This window comes from Capricornis sumatraensis, chromosome 10, assembly GCF_032405125.1.
Source record: "Capricornis sumatraensis isolate serow.1 chromosome 10, serow.2, whole genome shotgun sequence".
In the NCBI taxonomy this organism is placed as follows: Eukaryota; Metazoa; Chordata; class Mammalia; order Artiodactyla; family Bovidae; genus Capricornis; species Capricornis sumatraensis.
The window spans coordinates 10,722,471-10,742,555 of record NC_091078.1 but is presented as its reverse complement, the minus strand read 5'-3'; positions in this window follow the sequence as shown (position 1 = coordinate 10,742,555).

Below are 20,085 nucleotides of genomic sequence, written 5' to 3'. Positions count from 1 at the left end.
AAATAAAGTCTGTCACTGTTTCCATTGTTTCCCCACCTATTTGCCATGAAGTGACGGAGCCAGATGCCTGGATCTTAGTTTTTTGAATGTTGAGTTTTAAGCCAGCTTTTTTTACTCTCCTGTTTCACCTGTATGATGAGCCCCAATAAAAATCCTAGGCACTTGGTCTCCAACGAGCTTCCTCGTAAACCGCATTTCACCTGTGCCATCACAGCTCCTTGCTGGGGGAATTAAGAGCATCCTGTGTGGCCACTGTAGATGCTTGGAAGTTTGTGCCTTGTGTCCTTTGAACTTCACACCATGTGCCTTTTCTCTTTGCAATATTGCTTTGTATAATTCGTTGTAATAAGTCTTAGCAGTGATTATGACCATTTGCTGAATCCTGTGAGCCCTCCAAGAAAATCACTAAACCTGAGGGTGGTCTTGAGGACTGCTAACACTCCATTGACTCACCTGAGGAAGTTTGAAAATAGAGGGCTAAACTAAAACCAAAGTGAGTAGAAAAAGGAAATAATAAAGAGCAAAAAAAATCAGTGAACTAGGAAACAGACATATATTAAAGAAACCCAATGAAACCAATAGTATATGCTTTTGAAAAGATAATTAAAAATCATAAACTTCTTGCTCAACTGATCCAGAAAAAATAAATAAAGCATAAATTATTAATATTAGTAATCAAAGTGAGTGTATCACTACAGCTCTTACAGATGTTAAAAAGACAGTAAAAAACATTTTAAACAGTTTCAAGAAAATAACTTTGGTCACTTAAGTGAAATGATAAAATTCCTTGAAAAGCAAAATTACCAAAATTGACACAAGAAGAAACAGAAAACATAAATAATTCCATATCTGTGATAGATACGTTTTATTTCATAAAACCTTCCCACAAAGGAAATTCCAGACCAATATAGCTTCACAGAGAATCTTATCAAACATTTGAGTAAGAAATAATACCAATCAAACATAAAGTCTTTCAAAATACAGAGGAAGATGGAATCTTTCTCAACATTTTCATAAGGTTAGGATTACCCTGATACCAACACCAGACAAGTTTATTACCAAAAGACCAACAAATGAAAACTTAGAGCAGACTTTCTTATAAATAAGAATTAGCAGGCTGATTCTAAAACTTCAGTTTATGTTCGATGCAGGATACAGGATGCTTGGAGCTGGTGCACGGGGATGACCCACAGAGATATTATGGGGAGGGAGGTGGGAGGGGGGTTCATGTTTGGGAACGCATGTACACCCGTGGTGGATTCATGTCAATGTATGGCAAAACCAATACAGTATTGTAAAGTAAAATAAAGTAAAAATAAAAATTAAAAAAAATTTTATACTGAAGTATATTTGATAAAAAAAATAAAACTTACATGAAAATGGAAAGAACCTATAATATCAAAAAACAAATTTGAAAAAGAAGGACAAATTTGGAGGACTTACACTGCTGATTTTATGACTTACTATACAATTACAGTAATCGATAGAGTATGGCATTGGTGTAGGAAAAAACATGTGGATCAACAGAACAGAATAAAGTCTCAAAATAGTCTCACATACTCGTGACCAACTGATTTTTTACAACATATCTACACTGGTGGTGACAAGGTTACTCAGTGGGCCAAAGATTATTTGCAAGAAAATGTGTTAAGACAAATAGAAATCAGAGTTCCAGTGTCCAGCCTGGCATGGAACGGACTTGGAAGTCCTGATTCCCATCTGCAAATCAAGAAAAAGGCAAAACAGACTGGAAGTCAGCAATCCTTCTTACATCAGTCAGAGAACTGAGGTCATAGGGCAAACCACTGCCTCAAAAACCTGGAGAGACAAACAGGCAGACAAGGCAGATACCGAGCATCACAACTTACTGGAGCAGAAACCTCTGTGGGAACCATGCCATATTCCTTTTATCTAGTACATCAAGTCAGGCTCTCCGTGAAAAACAGAAAATTACAAGATTCAATAAAAGGGGAAAAATAGTTTTGAAGAGAGAGCAAGCATTAGAACCTGCTTCAGATATGGCAGAAAGATTGGAATTACCAGACCAGGAATTTTAAATAGCTATGATTAATATGCTAAGTCCTCTAATGAAAAAAGTAGGCCACATGGAAAAACAGATGGATAATATAAGCAAATGGACATTCTAAAAACAGAATCACAAAGAAATGCTAGAAATCAAAAACATTGACCTTGGATCTGCTGATAAAAAATGTGACCCCACCCACCGAATGTCAGGCTGAGCCGGTGGATGTCACTCCCCAGGCCCAGCACCCATGGGGAGGAGGAGCCCACGGCAGGCCTGGGCAGGGCCGAGGTTGTGCCTGCTGCCACCTCTGGGATTGAGACATGGCTTCAGTGGGTTCAGGGCAGACTTTGCAGCAAGCAAGGGCAATGGGAAGCAGGTGAGGAGGTCAGAACTTCTCCATGATGGACAGAGGGTCTGGAGCCCTGGAGTGGGTGGCCCTAGGCTGAAGAAGAAGAGATACTGGATGGGCAACTTGGACTCAGAGGCGGGCAGCTTAGTGTCTAAGTACAGACTGGGTAGTCCTCACTCCCTGCCTAGCTATGTCACTTGCCCAAGTTGGCCTTATTGTTCCATCTGTCCCTGGGTAGTCTTGCCAGTCAAGGAGGAGAGAAGTCAAAAGCTGCAGAGGCTTTCACATCAACAAACCAAGGTTCTGGGGTCTGATCCACCAGCCCCAAGCAAGATGTCTCTGAACAATCATAAAGTCTCTTGAGCTTCACTTTCCTCATCTCTCCAGTGGGTCTGTCAGAACTGTTACTAGGACACGATGCTATACCAAATGTACAGCTGCGAAAAAATAGCACATTCTGGATTTTTCTTTCAAGAAACTAAATTCTGACAACCTCACCTCCATCATCAATGGGCTATTACCCTTGGCCTCAGGAAGTGGGAGGCTCCATGGTGCCCAGGAAGTAAAAAGAGCTGTGGCCACTCTGTCCTGGACACTGAGGAGGCTCTCGTGCCCCAAGACTGTGTGCCTCTGATGTCCTGTGGCGTCTTGCTCTGCTGGACCAGGTTCAGGACTGGCCTCCCAGGCAGACTGAGGCTTGGTCACACACTCAGGTCTGTCTCTTTTACCCACCTTCCTTCCCAGTCTGTCCTGCCCTCCTCAGCCTTGAAGACCTTCCAGGTCATCTTACAGCATCTTGTCTGAAATGATAAGAGAGCACTCTGGTCCTGGAGCAGTTTCTGCTTTAGCCCCCAAACCCCCAGGTAGAAGGATACAAAGGCCTGGCCATCATCCTATAAAATATCTGCAAAAATCCTCCTGTACAGCACACCCTGAGACAATGGATGGACAGTAAGTGGTCCACGAAGCCCACTCTATGTTGGCTGCTATAAGGGCAAATTAAACATATAGAACGTGGCTTCCCAGTGCTGGCCCACAGAAAGGGCTTCCAATTCCCTGGACCCATATCCTTTCACCTTTTCCAGTCCTGTGGCCACTGCTGAGTTTTCCAAATTTGCTGGCATATTGAGTGCAGCACTTTCAGGATTTGAAATAGCTCAACTGGAATTCCATCACCTCCACTAGCTTTGTTCGTAGTGATGCTTTCTAAGACCCACTTGACTTCACATTCCAAGATGTCTGGCTCTAGGTGAGTGATCTCACCATCATGATTATCTGGGTCATGAAGATCTTTTTTGTACAGTTCTTCTGTGTATCCTTACCACCTCTTCTTAATATCTTCTGCTTCTGTTAGGTCCATACCATTTCTGTCCTTTATCAAGCCCATCTTTGCATGAAATGTTCCCTTGCTATCTCTGATTTTCTTGAAGAGATCTCTAGTCTTTCCCACTCTGTTGTTTTCCTCTATTTCTTTGCATTATTCATAGTCAAGGCTATGGTTTTTCCAGTGGTCATGTATGGATGTGAGAGTTGGGCTGTGAAGAAAGCTGAATACCGAAGAATTGATGCTTTTGAACTGTGGTGTTGGAGAAGACTCTTGAGAGTCCCTTGGACTGAAAGGTGATCCAACCAGTCCATTCTAAAGGAGATCAGTCCTGAGTGTTCATTGGAAGGACTGATGCTGAAGCTGAAACTCCAATACTTTGGCCACCTCATGCGAAGAGTTGACTCATTGGAAAAGACCCTGATGCTGGGAGGGACTGGGGGCAGCATGAGAAGGGGACGACAGAAGATGAGATGCCTGGATGGCATCACCGACTCGATGGACATGAGTTTGAGTAAACTCCGGGAGTTGGTGATGGACAGGGAAGCCTGGTGTGCTGCGCTTCATGGGGTTGCAGAGTTGGACTGAGCGACTGAACTGAACTGAACTGAACTGATATCCTTTGATCCCTGCAATCCCACAAAGCAGGCACTGCTGGTGATGTAGGAGAGGCCCAGAGAGGGTAAGAGCCTTGGGGAAGGTCACACAGAAAAGCAGAGTGAACACTCCTTCCCTGCCCTCCATCACTGGGAGAGTGGGTGAGGCAGGTACATTCCTCCGGATATCTGGTTGCCGATCTTGTAGGCAGTGCAGATCTTGATGAGAGCTAAAATTAGAACTAGCAAGAGAAGTATTTTATTACTGGGAAGAACATGTGGGCAGCAGAAGAGCCCCACATCACAAGAACAGGCACAGGGTCAGCAAGGACAGCATCCCTCCTCTTGTGCAAGAGACTGTGTGCCAGCCAGACGCTGAGGGCAGAGGAAGCAGTAGGGCAGCCCTGCTTTGGAGGCCAGCAGAGAGAGACTCTCCCTCTTGATCAGAAGTCCAAGCACATCTGGGCACTCCCTTCAGGTCTTAATTTACCTGTCTTGGAAATGGGTACAAAGGCCACAACGAGGCTGTAAGGCTTAAACACTCTGAAGTGAAGTGAAGTGAAGCCGCTCAGTTGTGTCCGACTCTTTGCGACCCCATGGACTGTAGCCCACTAGGCTCCTCGGTCCATGGGATTTTCCAGGCATGAATACTGGAGTGGGTTGCCATTTCCTTCTCCAAGGGATCTTCCCAACCCAGGGACTGAACCTGGGTCTCCCGCATTGTAGGCAGACGCTTTACCATCTAAGCTGCCATGGAAGCCCTTAAACACTCTGCTGCTGCTGCTGCTAAGTCGCTTCAGTCATGTCCGACTCTGTGCAACCCCATAGACAGCAACCCACCAGGCTCCCCCGTCCCTGGGATTCTCCAGGCAAGAGCACTGGAGTGGGTTGCCATTTCCTTCTCCAGTGCATGAAAGTGAAAAGTGAAAGTGAAGTCACTCAGTCGTGTCCAACTCCCAGCGATCCCATGGACTGCAGCCTACCAGGCTCCTCCGTCCATGGGATTTTCCAGGCAAGAGTACTGGAGTGGGGTGCCATTGCCTTCTCCTTAAACGCTCTACTTTCCTGCCATTAAAGCACCTCTGCCAAAACAAGACTGCTGTGGTCCGAATGCTTCCTCTGGAAATTTATAGGCTGAAGTCCCAACCTCCAGATGGTATTAGGAGGTGAGACTGTGGGGAGGTGATCGGGTTCTGAGTGTGGCGCCCCCATGAATGGGATTAGTGTCCTTATTAGATGACACCACAGAGAGGTCCCTCATCCCTTCCACCATGTAAGGACACAGCCAGAAGACAGCTGTCTATGGACCAGCAAACAGGCTCTCACCAGACACTGAAGCTGCCAGCTCCTTGAAGGCTTCCCAGCCTCTGGAACTGTGAAAAGTAAAGTAAATGTCTGGTTTATAAGCTCCCTGTCCCGTGGTATTCTGTTACAGCAGCCTGAATGGACAGGGAAACGTGCTCCCCACTCCAGCTGACAAATTTCAGGAAAGGAGAAACAGTACAGTTTCCTCAAGGGTCCCAGCCTGCTCAGCGCCTCCAAGCGGTGGTTTATCCCCAGGGAAACCTGACACAGGTAGCCCGAGATTGTCCGTCTTTGAGAATGCCCGTGTCACTCGTGGAGAGATGCATGCCAGGGGAACGGTTCACAGCACAAAAAAGGTGCTCCATTCACGAGAAGAGAAGCCCCTGCTCCCCCCTTCCCTGCATCATGAGCTTCCCTCCCTGTCCCGGCTGCAGGGGTGCGGTGGGGAAACTGCACACAGGTGCACAGCTGCTGCCCTGCTCTGGGGGGATTTCTTCACCCATAAGGTGAGGAGTCGGAGGGAGTTCTCTCCAGGGCTCAGCCAGTGTGGGGAGACTTGGAGCAAGAGAGTTAGGAAGCCAGTGGACAGAGGTCAGTGAGAAATGGAAGCCATGGTTCTCAGAAGGGCCTGGACTGAAGAACTAAAGAGCCTCTCATTGAAAGTGAAAGAGGAGAGAGAAAAGGCTGGCTTAAAACCCAACATTCAAAAAACTAAGATCATGGCATCCAGGCCCATCACTCATGGCAAGTAGATGGGGAAAATGTGGAATCAGTGTCAGATTTCATTTTCTTGGGCTCCAAAATCAATGCAGACAGTGATGCGGCAATGAAATTAAAAGACACTTGCTCCTTGGAAGAACAGCTATAACAAACCTAGACAGCGTGTTACAAAGCAGAGACTTTACTTTACTGACAAAGGTCCCTATAGTCAAAACTATGGTTTTTCCAGTAGTCATGTAAAGATGTGAGAGTTGGACCATAAAGAAGGCTGAGCACTGAAGAATTGATGCTTTTGAACTGTGTGCTAGAGTAGACTTTTGAGACTCCCTTGGACAGCAAAGAGATCAAACCAGTCAATCCCAAAGGAAATCAATCCTGAACACTCATTGGAAGGACTGATGCTGAAGCTGAAACTCCAATACTTTGGCCATCTGATGCAAAGAGCTGACTCATTGGAAGAGACCCTGATGCTGGGAAAAATTGAGGGCAAGTGGAGAAGGGGGTGACAGAAGATGAGATGGTTGTATGGCATCACTGACTCAATGGATATGAGTTTGAGCAAACTCAGGGACATAGTGATGGACAGAGAAGCCTGGTGTGCTGCAGTTCATGGGGTCGCAAAGAGTGGGGCAACAACCCAAGAGACACTGGGATGGTTAGGGAGACGACATACCATCTCACACTTGGTCACCAGGGTGGGCTAGGGTTCAGGACGTCAAAACCTCAGGACTTGACAGCCGAAGCTGGGAGGATCCCAAGGGTGGGGACTCTGTCCGGGGCAGGAGCCTGGTGTACCATCATGGCCTGGCCTTCCTGATTCTTGCTCCTGGTTGTGGAAGCAGGAATGTGGGTGGGGGTGGAGGGTGGGGAGAACATCACCTTTCTTTTTTGAAAAGGAAATCAAAGTCCTTCAACAGCTCCCCAGCCTCCACTTCTCCCCTGCAGTCTTCACCGACACTGAAGCCTACAGGATCCTCCGGGAGCGTGGTCTTGACTATGGTGGTCGCTTGCTCACCCACCTTCAGAAGCTCCCCACCACCTCTGCCAGTCCTCCTGACCTGAGGCCCTGCTAGACAGACAGAGGCCCCAGTCCCATGTTCAGCAGCCTTCAGGGTCCACCAAGCTCTCTCAGGGATTTCTCCGAATTTCTCAATCGATGGCTAAGCCATCTGATGCTCAGTGAGGTCAAGCAACCTGAAACTCAAATCCAGCTCTGGCGATGCAGTTAGAGTTCATGCTCTACCTACAGAGGGGCCACAGTGCCAGAAAGGAAGCTGTGTCCCTCAGCTGGGGTAGAGCCTGACCCGGTGTGGTTGGGGAAAGGCAAGGAAGGAAGGAAGAGGTCGAATGGTGAACTCTGAAGGCAGACCAGTGTGGTGGGCAGAGCCTAGACCATGAACCCGGGGATCTGGGGCTCAGCCACCTCCTGTGGGAAGTGGAGAATAAAGCTCCCTACAAGGCACAGGTTCTTGAGGGAGTGTGAACACCAGGTAGGTGCTGCTGAGCCGTCCTGGAGCTGGGTGCGCAGCAGGTGTCTATTCCACACTCACTGCCTCTGCACTGGATTCAGAGGCTCTGGGCTGGGGGTGCAGCCTTTGGCCCCAAACCCACCCACAGCCACAGCCCACAAGGAGGCTTTGCAGGCCCAGTAAACAACCCCTCACCGCCCTCGCCAAAAGGAAACATTTTTTAAAAAGCAACAGAAACCAACATCTCTGTAGGCTGCGTGTAGGCTGCGTGTTGGTGACGGGAAAAGGAGCTTCAGAGAGGAAAGAGCTACCGGGGGCGGAGGCCAGACCGAGGCAGCAGAGAGGAGGGAAACAGAGATCTGATAAGGAGCTCTGCTCTTCAGGGCCCGGGGAGCAGGGGAGGAAGGCTCAGCCCCTCCTCAGCCCCTGCAACCGGGGAGCTGGGGGGGTGGGCATCTGAGATCCCCCGAGGTAGCACTCAGCCCCACCTGCACTTGGTCCACAGGATTACAAAGCTCAAGCATCCTCCCCTGCCTTGGGGCAGGCCCTTACCCTGGATGCAGGAACCAGCCAGATGCTCAAAGGTTGGTGGTCCCTTTGTAGGCATGCATTCCTGGCCTGGGGCCAGTCTCTTGGAGATCCAAGGGGTTCAGTGTTTCCCCAAAAGAAGGTGCTGACTGTCTATAGGACAGCATTAGGACACGGAGTCAGCCTGGGAACCAGGAGGTTCAGGGCTGTGGGCTTGCCACGGGGCCCTGAGCAAGTAGCCCTAGGTGGCATGATGGAGATGTCCCAGTTTAGCAGTGAGAGTCTGCATCCCAGGGGACCCTTTGGTCCTGGGGAAAATGTTGGTCCCCTTTGCCCCTCTGGGCTGGGACTTCCTCTGCTGAGACTAGAGGACTCTCCCAGCTCCCTGCATGGCCTTCCCGAAGCCTGAGGATTGGGCCTGTCCTCTTGGACAAACTCACAGACTGCTTGAGAAGACGGGATATGACGCTGTCCCAGGGAACCCAGGTGGCCCCAGGATAGACAGGCAGAGGGAGCAGGTATCAGGAACCGGAGGGCAAGCACATCCGGCAGGCTTGGCATGACCTGGGCTTCATGGAGGGAACAGCTTCAGCCAGGCTGAGAGGCCAGACAGTGGAGTAAGCGGTGTGCCACGCCCTGTATTGGGCGCTGGTCAGATGGTCAGGCCCCAGCTGGCCCTCAAGAGCCCTGCAATTGAGTTTCTAAATGTACTGCCTGCACTCTCTGAATCCCCCTACTGCATCCACTGCCAAATGATCTGCATGAAAAAACAAACACTTAAAAAAAATAACAGACCACAAAGATTTGTCTTTTTTTTTTTTTAAGTGAAGATGGGCTTTCCACAGAAATTAAAAGCACCCAGCGGGGCTCTAAACGCATGCGCCCACTCCCCCACGCTTTCCTGACTCCCTGTGCTGCCCACCCCAGCGAGGCAGGCCCCCCAGGAGACGCTGAAGGCTGTGCAGAGACAGCGCCCACTCACACCCCAGGGCACAGGGCGGCTCCACCTGGCCTCGTCCACCTGTCAAACCCAGTCCTTCAGAGCGTCTCACCAACAGTTGCAGGGATGGCATTAGTCCATCCTAGTTTCCTATGCCCAAGAGCCTTCATACTTTCTAGCTAGGCTGCCCTGAACAAGTCACTTGTGGAGCTCTCTCTGAGCTTCAGTTACCTGCTGAAAGAGGGCATCAAGGCAGTGTGCGGGAGGATGGGTGTTTGGCGCACGTGCCAAGCTCAGGAGTGAGTGGGCTTCCAAGAAGCCAGTCAATGCATTTCTGATCCTCCTCTGGAAACCACACACTCTACCCCCAAGAAGGGCAGCGAGAGGCAGGTGGGGGCGGGGGTACGCACTGTTACCTGCTGGGCTGAAAGCTAGGCCCAGTCCTATCCAGAATTCTCCACTGGGAGGAGGGGAAGGGCCGCGCAGAGCATGAGGGCTGTCCTCGTCCCTCCCGCTGCCTCGGCTGATCTGGGGCCTTGGTGGGGTCCACGGCTGAATTCACCCTTCCTCTCTCCTCAAGCACTTGCTAAGCTCTTCTGACCTCTCACCAGGTCAAGTCACATGATTCCGCACCCCGTCCCGCCCACTATGTGAGTTACATGGCCCCTGGTTCACTCTGTATTCTCAGTGACCCTAGCCCAAAGGTCTCTGTGCTCCCATTTCCTTAATCCATCAACTGAGGCTCAGAGAGACAGGGACTTGCCCAGTGTAAAGCACAGCATCCTCAGAACCAGGGCCAGCAGGAGATCCAGGCATCTGACACTACAGGTGAAGGCCCCAAATTTGGGAGCCACCAAGAGTCCTGAGCAGAGGAGTGGGCGGTGGGAAGCTGGCCTGAGGGCCTGGAGCCTGGAGCCAGTGAGACCAGCAAGGAGGCTATGATAATGGTGCAGGCAACTGGGGGAGCCAAGAGGAGTGTGGGGGCAAGGCATGTGGGGAGGGCAGACCCCTGTGGCTCTCAGTCTCTGGGGACTCAGAGTTGGGAGGGGGAGGCACCAACGAGAGGGGGTGGGGAGGGGAGGGCCGCTAGAGCGCGCTCATAGCACTCCAGGCACAGCGCTGGCTCCCACGCCTCCAGCTCACCACGCAGCAGGCTCAGCGGGGTCATCACCCCACTTTCCCGGTTGGGAGCAGCTGGGGCTGGGCTCCCTGGGTGCCCCTCGGCCAGCGTGGTGTGGGTTCGCTCCCCACTGCACATCAGGCTCCTATACCTACCTCTTTCTCCAGGCGGCTTCCCCATGCCAGATTGATGAACAACGTAATAAAGGGGGCAATCACATTATTCCTGAATGCATTTTAATAAAAATCAAATAAAAGCAATTATGTGAATTTTCAAGAGGATCACCTCTCCTCCTTTCCCTGAGGTAGGAAACAGAATGAATTCAGGAAATCATTAAAATCAGAAACCCGAGCTGCGCGCCACTGCCACGCTGGCGGCTGTCACACAAAAGCAGCAGGGAAACCCAGTCCCCAGGGGCAGCGCGGATGCCTTTCTTTAGCTCTTTGAGTGGAAATTCCACCTATGGGTGAAGAAGGGTAATTAAGGGCCAGGAGAGATGCTTTGAATCCAGGCTGCCTTTCCAGCTTCAAAAGGGCAGTCTGAGGACTCCCCAAGGGACGGCTCTCCAACCTGGTAGCTCAGGACTCAGAGAGGGTCCCCAGATGAACGCACTCTCACCTCTGTAAGGGATGTGTAGCTCTCAGCCCAGCCAGGCGCCAGAAAGAAGAGGTCTCTCCAAGGGGCAACAAGCACATGTTCCCTTCTCCCCAGCATCCCCAACATGGGCTTCTGCAAGGCCCTTCCCTTCCAATTAGTCTCAAACTGATATGCTCATCTGGGGCTGCGAATGGTGAAACCAGAGGGGACAGGTGACACACGCAAGGTCGCCCAGCTGTGAGGTGGCACCAAGACAGAACTTCGTTCTCCAGAGGCCCAGAGGCAAGTCCAAGTCCTGTGGATTAGGCAGTCTGGACACAGAGAAGCCTGGCCTTGCAGGGCTACTTCCAAGAACAAGCGCTGATCATCTGACTGCTATAACCTGGGCACTGGCCTCAGCCACAATCTCCAAATACCAAGAAATGACTGTGTTCCTCCTCTTGATACAGGTTCAGGACTTAGCTCCTGCCAGGTGAGGCGGCCGGCGCACCCTGCAACTAGAACAAGGAATCCTCAGAGTGGATAGAGCCATCAGAATCCAGAGCCAGCTCCTAACTGATTGCCAGGCTATAGGCCATCCTCATCACAGAAAAGAGGCTTTCATCCATGGCATTTAGGTGCTGGGGAGAAGGAAGACAGGGATGTTTCCTTCCTCCGGCCCCCACATTCATGCTGCGTAACCCATGTCCCTGTTAGCTGACACACAAGCCAGCAGTGCTCCAGAAGCAGCACCTAACCACCCTAAGATCCTCTCCCTCAGCCACGGGGCCCTAATTCTCAGATGGAGGCAAACTGGACCCCTGGTAGCCAGAGGTCCCCTTTAGGACAGCCTGAGTTAAAGGTGAAAACACGGCCGGGAGGCAGAGGGCCAGCACTGGCTATGTATGACCTTAGGTAACTCTCATGGCCTCTCTGAGCATGCATGTGTGTGGGTGTGCATCCGTGTATTTGTGTGTGCACATGTATGCACGTGCATGTAACTATTGGACTGGGGACAGTGCCCAGTCCCCAGTTCAGACTCCTGGCTCTGCTCCACTTTGTTCTGACTCTGGTCAGAGTTGCCCTCGGTCCTTGCTGCTGCTAGCAGTTATGGCGCCCTCCTACAGGGCACTCAGGGAAATATCGCCCAAAAAAGTGTGCTCTCCACTGGTTGGCAGTGGGGAGGAGAACCCGAGTGATTGGGAAGATTCCGGGCGGCCCCTCCCAGTCGAGGTTTCCCTTGGAAATAGGGGTTTCTGGCAAACCAGAACCCCTGTACCATCCAGCTCCCAAGACGGGGAACTGACCACAGAGCTTCCAGTCACATCCCCCCGTTTCCATTGGTGCCTCTTTCTGGTCTCCGATCCCCAGGGTCTGCTTAAAGGAAGTGGAGGCAGTGGCACCTGGCTTTAGGGCCAGTGCATGGGGGACAGCAGGACCAGGAGATGGTGCAACTCCTCTGTCATTCCTGTCCCTCAGGGGCCAGCTGCCCCCGACTCTGCTCTGGCCAGCCCCTCAGGTCTTGCACATAGCAGGCACTCCATAAATGTGAGAGTGTGATGCTCAGAGAAAAGATGGGCTTGTCTAGCAGGGGGAGTTGAAAGCAGGAAAAGGAAGTGACCCTGCCCCCTCCACAGACCTGTGGCCTTGAGGCCACGTGCATGCACGTGTGTGCAAGCACGTGTGTGAACTTGTGCGTTCCTGTGACCCACACATGTAACTATCAGAGTGGGGACACTGAGTTGTGTACCCACTGGTCTGCACATGTGACTTGTACACACAGCAGATGGATAAACAGGTAAACAATATCCCCAAGCCTCTCCTCCCTGCCTTGCCTTCAAATCCCCCATTAAGACGGGTCTTGGAGCAAACAAGCTAAGACTTTGGCGGTCCAGGTCCACGGGGCCCAACAGGGAAATCCATCTGCTGTCATCTTCACCCAGATTCCTTCTTGGTCACTCTGGGAACGTCTGCCTGGGTCTGAGACCAGCTGTGCCTGGGGCCTGGGAATGGAGGCTGCTGTTGGGAGCCACTAGAACATCTGCCTTGGGATAAGAACTGACGGGGAGTGCCCACAGGCTCTGGCAGGGTAGAGGGCACATTCAACTCTGCTGGAGAGGGTGAAGGGATAGGGGTCACAGAGAACATCCCCCAGCAAACAGAACCTTGGAGCACGACCTAGAAGAAGCTGGGCTTCCCCAGCAGAATGGATGGATGGAGGGAACAGCTTAGGCAATGCCCTTATTCAGGCAATGCCCAGCTGCCTGGGTACCCACCTCGCTTCTGCTGGCTGTACCAGCAAGAAGTGTCCTTTTCAGAGCACTCCCAGGAGGGAGAGCAAAACAGGGTACCACACTGCAGAGAGACCCTGAGTAGGGGACTAGTGCAGGAGGCAGCTCCTGTCACACCCCTAACATATGGGGTGTGAGTTGGCCCTCAGAACTCCCCCTCTTGCCCTTTAAAGAAGTCACTTCCCAGGGAACTGCAGCATATAATTCAATGTCTCAGAAGTACAGTTAGCCCAGGGATCCCTCATGTGTGCTAAAACCTCGCATTAGAGAGAGGAAGGGAACAGTGAACGAACGTCAGGCAGCTTCTCTCTGGAAAACAAGGGACTGGGCAGGGCGGATTTTCACTGGTGTTCCTAATGCTCCAGTTCTTAAGTGCAGGGGTCATGAGCATTCATTCAATCTGCTTCATGGCTTACAAATAGTCTTTTATATGTACGAAATAAAATGTAATAAAAGGTTTAATTGTGTTTATGCTCACCTTTATGAGGTTGTTCCAAGGCCAGGTTGGCTGAGATGCCTCTGCATGATTTCCTGAGCTTGGCATCCTCACAGATGCCCTCTCCCCAGCTTAGGGCAGTGTAGGGGCTGGACTCTTGTCCCAGTTCCACTAAGTCCATAGAAGATTCCAGTCATTCCACGTGCAGCTCGGAAGGAAGGGGACAAATGCCCAGCCAACTACCTCTGTGGGCTTCAACCTTCCCCTCTGCGAGCCTCAGGGTCCTCTCTGTACCACGAGGGAACTGCTCAGCTCAGTCCTGGGTTTGAACCCAGACGTTATCATGCTGCACAACGGCAGGCAGCAGTTCCCTTGCGGGGAAGTGGGCCCAGGACAAAGCTGCCGTGAAGAATGGGCAGAATGATGCTTGAAGACACAGTTCCTGGCATGCACTGTGCCGACCTCAGTCTCTCAGTCCTATCCGACTCTTTGCGACCCCGTGGACTGTCGCTCTCCAGGCTCCTCTGTTCAGGGGGATTCTCCAGGCAAGAATACTGAAGTGGCTTGCCATACTCTCCTCCAGGGGATCTTCCCAACCCAGGAATCGATTCGAGGTCTGCTGCACTGCAGGCGGATTCTTTAGCAGATAGTACTCCATACAGCAAGGGTTTCTTGCTTTTGTTGTTCAATCACCAGAATAAACAAAGACCCTCTGTGGAACCAGGAGATTGGAAGACCTGCGCTCTGGGTCTGGACCCACCATTCCCTGGCCCAGAAGCCTCAGGAGGCCTTTTACCCCAGGCCTCACTCTGCTCCTGTGTAAAATGGGAACCCCAGGGCCCTCTCAGAGAGAAGAGAAAATGAGAAAGCTCTGGCAAAGGAGAGTGCATTGTGAACACCAGGGTCAGTAACCAGAGCTCTAATCCCCAAGACCCCTCCCCAGAGGAGAAACCCGTCTGCCTCGAGGGGGATATGCCCGGAGCTTCACCCAGGCAGCCCTAATCTCAGGCCAGCCCAGCGCCAGCTCCCGCTCAGAGTTAGGGGCCTGGGCTGGATCAAAGGCGGAGGGAATTAGCATCACAGAGAGCCCGGGGGAGGGGAGGCCAGGATTAATTCATTCTCCTCTTCCTACTGTTTCTCCAGCAGCCTGTGGAGTTGGGGGAAGGGTAACCATCCACCCCCAAGCCCCTACCACACCCCCAGGCCAGTTCTCACAGAAGGAGCAGAGCAGGGGCAATGATTTGGGCGGGACCTGCTGCGAAAAAGGAGATGCTCTATGCACACGTCTGGAGTCAGTGGTTTGAACAGACAAGAATTCAGATGCCTGGGCCAGAGGGACATCTTCAGAGGTTGGACTTGGGGAAAGGGGAGTGCCATGTGAGTTCACAGACCCCACTGTGTCATTTCAGGGACATAAAAGCGCGCGCGTGCGTGCGTGTGTGTGATCTACGATGCTGAGATGGTGAGCCTCATGTGTGGATGTCCACGTGAATCTGGGTGACCAAGGCGTCAAAGGTGCGGACACATGGGCATATGCATGGACAGAGGAGCCTGAAATGAACAGAAAGGGAAAGTGAGGGGACTCGCATTGCAGTATTTCTCGCCAGGAAACAGCTAGATGGTGTCCAGTGACAATCTCACAGGCCCTGCCTCTAAGTTCCATGGGCTGTCTGCATTCCTCAGGCTTTACCTGTCCTACCAAGGAACTGTCATGGGACCAGCTAGGTTAACCTTTCTGGGCCTCGGTTTCCTTACTTAAAGCATGGGTAATCATAGTGTGCGTGTGAGAATTCAATTAGTTGATAGAAGGGAAGCAGTTAAAATGGCCCTGGGCACACAATGAATGCCCTCAGGGATGAGTCAGTACAATTAGTGCTACCTGGAGGGGGCACGGTGGAGCTGAACCAGGCTGGCCGGAGGAACAGGGTCAGCCCAGAGCCTGCCAGGAGCTGTCCTCGCTGAAGCCTGGAAGGAAGGTTGCTTCTAAGCCAGCAGAGCTGGGCAGCCTCTGGCAGTGCTGGGAAAATGGAGCATGCGGTGTTGGAGGAATCACGAGGCACAGCCTCGGCCAACTTGGCAGGCCTGGCTCTCACTGGCCATTCGCACAGAGCTCCTCCTGCCCCCTCCCCTTCTAACTTCTCATCTTCCCCACTCTTGCACCTCCCACCCACATTCTGCCCCAGGAGTGTGAAGCACGTCCCTCCCACCAGCCCTGTTTCATCCTTCAACTGGCTCAAAAGGTCCATTCTTCATGCCCATTTTGCAGGTGGTAAAACTGAGCCTCAGAGAAATGGATGGACGGGAGCAGGAAGCAGAGCCGGACTCAGGAGTCTCCGAGTAGATTACAGAGAAATAAAATGCCAGCCTGGCCCCTAGAGCAGCCCAGTCGGCTCTCAGCTCTTCAGGGTCTGTGCTGGCGAAAGTCCCTAAAACAATTCCCTCGACTGCTCCTGAACACAGACTGGGCAAAGACACCCCCTTCCCTGACGTCCACCTTGTCTTCTCCATCCCACCCTCAAGAATGAGGGGAAATGTCTAGCCTGACACCTAAACGAATCCTCCTGCGCCTCTCCCACCTCTGCACTTTTGCTCCTGCTGGTCGGTCTTGTCCATCCTGGCCAAGTCTTCTTCATCCGTCAAGGCCCAAGGCAAATGCCACCTCTTCCATGAAGCCTTTTCTGATTGCCTTCTCCATTAGTGGCCTCTTGGTCCTCTTCCCCCCAGGGACCTAGAGACATTCCTCTCAGCAGCACTAACCACTTACCTGTTGGGAGGTCCTAGAGGGCAGACCAGGAGCATCTCTGTACACACCCACTCCCACCCCACAGGTCAGGACAAAGATGTCCACAGGCTGTGGTGGACTGTGGGTTCACACCCTCCCACATCACTCTAGAAGCCCCTTTGGGCCCTTGGTCTGTGAACATGTGATGCAGCATTAACAGCTAAGGCTGTGGGGCAGATTTTCCTAGATTCAAATCTCAACTTTCCCACTTACTAGCTGTGTGACTTTGGGCTTTTATCTGGCCTCTCTGAGCCTCAGATCTATTAACAGGAATAATAATAGTTATAGTTCCAAAGCCACTAAGTTGTTGCCATTGTTGTTATTATACTGTTATTGTTATAACCAGGATAATACAAAGAGACACTGGACACAACCTTTGTCCCAAAGAGGATAACAGTCCAGACAGAAACAGGAAAGGTTTACATTTCTAAGCTCATTTAGTGGTCAAACCACCTTAGTAGTTATCATCAGCCCCACTTTACAGATAAGGAAACTGAGGCTCCAAGAGGTGGGTATAAGCTCCCAAAGGCTCACAACCCTAAGCGGCAGGGCTGGGATTCAGGGCCAGGTCGTAAGGCTCCAAAGTCCAAGCTCTTTCAACAAGCCCGCGCTGCCTCTCAGTCTGGCAGCGAGATAAGCCGTGTACACAAATAGCTGTAATCCAAGGTAGAAAGTGATAAGTGCCAAACAGAGACTGATAAAGGCTCTGGGAGGGCGGGGCTCTGGGAGGGAAGGGAAGGGGTGGAGGTCAGGGCAGGCTTCTGAGAGTGGGTGGCATCTGAGTGTAGCCTCCAAGGTAGACAGGCTGAGCAGCTGGACTTTCCAAAGGGGGTGGGCAGTGTGAGCAGACATGGGTCCCTGGGCACCTGGTGCAGGTCCTGTCGTCATTGAGGAAGGGAAAGTGGGGAGGAAGGAAGGGAAAGTGGGGAGGAAGGAAGGGAAAGGGGGTGGAAGGAGGAAGGGAAAGGTGGAGGGGAGACAGAAGGGAGGAACAGGGGATGGGAGGAGGGAGGGAGGCTGAGAGGGAGGGTGGATATACCCTGACCCAATTTGGCCCAGGAATTACCCCTCTCACTGGGAGACAGGGTCAATTCCTCCAATTCTCTAAAGGGCTTCAGGGAACCAAAGGACCCCTTGTTCTATGACACTCCAGAGAAGTAGCTCAGCATTTCCAGCCTGGAGTTCCTGACAATTAGATGTTTTGCTCAATAACAGGAAGAACTTCCAGCAAGTAAAGCTGGACAGGGCTTCTCTGTGGGGCGGGGCAGTGGTGTGTTGGAGCCGGTTCTGACTGGCTCACAGGAGCCGATTGTTAAAATTTTCAGGAACTGCCTGACCTGGTTGATATTAAGGCAGCTTAAAATTGTCCATGGTGGGAGTATTTTATACCCTGAGAAATCGGCAAATACTACAAATCCGGTTTTCCCTACCTTGGAGAGCCAGCTGTTAAACATTTACCAGCGCACCACGGGGCATTGTCTGCTATGTAAGGGAGCAAGCTCCCTGTTTCCAGAAGGATGCAAGCAGAGACAGTTACTGCCTAGGGAGAAATGAGGCCAAGGGGTTCATCCTTAGTGAGGAGACTTGGATTGGATGATATCAAAAGACCTTTTTTTTTGGCTCCAGAGCCTATGAAAAGTTAGGTTTAAGAAAAAAAAAACTTAATCAGGGTAATTATTCATGCCAGGAAATTATTAACCACTTGACTCAGAGGCTGGGAGTAGGGCATGAGGAGCCACAAGCTTGCAGATTTCACAGACGGAAAGTCCTGTCCAGCATCACTCGGGGAGTCAGCGGCAACACCGGGGCCAGAAGCCACTCTGCATCCTCCCGGCCAGAGCTCCTTCCAGGGCACATGGGCTGGGCCAGTGGTGGCACATGGGCACATGGGCACATGGGCTGGGCCAGCGGGCAAGGGAGACAGGCACAGCTTCTTGCACAGTTTGTCTGGGGTCTTTCTCCTCCACCAAAATATAAGCTCTGTGATAGCACATCACACCTATCTTGCCACTGTTGGATTTCCAGTGCCTAGTTTTGTGCCAGGCACTTAGCAGGTATTCAATAAATATTTGTTAAAAGCATCAGTATGTCTGAGATTCTTTCTCCTGGCAGCATTTAGAGAGCTGGGAATACGATCGTCTGAGGCCATTACCACTCGGGTCCCCACTCGTTTAGTGACATGGAACCAACAGACCAAAGGAAGGGTCTGCCCCTTCCTGTATGACCTTGACCAAACCACCAGGCCTCCTGAAGCCTCGGTTTGTTCCTCTGCTGGGTGGGTTGCACAACCTCTGCTTGCCTCCTGAGGCTCCTGTGGCATTCAGGTAAGAAAGAAAATGCTCTTTACAGACTGTCAAGCCCCGTACCCACTCAAGGCAGTTGGGAGAGCGGGAAGCTAGTTTTGCTAGCCGGGTCAAGCCCAGGGGTACTGGGACAGTGGACATTGGGTAGTGGCCAGGCTGTCACTCTCTCACAGGTGGCATCTGGGGAAACCTGCGCCAGACCAGCTCATGGTAGGGGTGGGGTGTGAGGTTACAAAGCAGAGCTCAAAGTTCTAAAGGGGCAAGTGAGGGTGGATGGAATGAAGATTAAGGGGAAATTTGGAGAAGGCTTTTTCTCCTAAGACCTAACTAGTCTCTTCAGCAGAGGGAACAGGAGAATCAGTGAGTTTAAAGCACGTGCATCTCTGCGGCACCGTTTTGTCGCCCGGACCCCAGGCTTTCCTGACTGCCTCAGTCAGTGGGTGAGCTGAGGGTTGGTACCTGACAAATCAGGTCGAGGGTGGGATGGAAACCCCTGGTATGTTCTGAAATCAAACCAGTGTTCCCAATGATTCCATGGAGGAAAGATTTCTGTGATTCTCCCATACAGGCATCCGCAGGCCCCTCCTGGTAGCGTGGGGGGTTGGGCTGGCAGGGAGGGGGGCCCGGCTCACCCCAAGCTGTGTGGGGCAGGGGGGCGGTTGGCGGGGGTGAGGAAAGCAGGCAGGAGGCGGCAGTGCCCCTACGGCCCTCCCAAGTGGCATCGGATTTTCACAAAGAGCATGAGGGCAGTGGGAGGCTCAGCGCTGGAGCCAGGGAGGCAGGTGGAGAGGGTGCCCGCAGAGCGTGAGCCTGGGCCCCCGGTGGGAAGCCGAAGAGAAAGGCCCTGTGTCAGCAGCCTGGCCCCTGGGCGGCAGGCTCGCTCTCGGCTCCATTCTGTTCGGCGGGATTCTAGTTGGCACCAGCTGCAGTCAGGAACAATGCCTGGATTTCTTTCTTTCTTTCTTCCTTTTTATAAAAAAAAAATTTAATAGAGGGGAGAGAAGGACCAGAGCCACTCACTGAACAGCTCAGCATCGTGGAGGCGTCTGGTACCATGTGTCCTTGAAAAAGCACAGACACAGGGACCTTACAGCTGGCTGCAAGGTGCAAGGAGGCACGTCAGGCTGGCAGCCCAGGGTCTCAACCCGGCTGCTGCCTCAAACTTGCCGTGTGACCTTGGGCAGGTCCACGCTTCACTCTGGTCCATGGTCTCCCCAAGACCTCCAATAAAGCCTGCTCACCAGGCCTCACCTGGTGCCCATTAGTCTCTTTCTCGCAAACTGTGAGAGAGGCATTTGGTATAGGCAGTCTCCTTCCTTA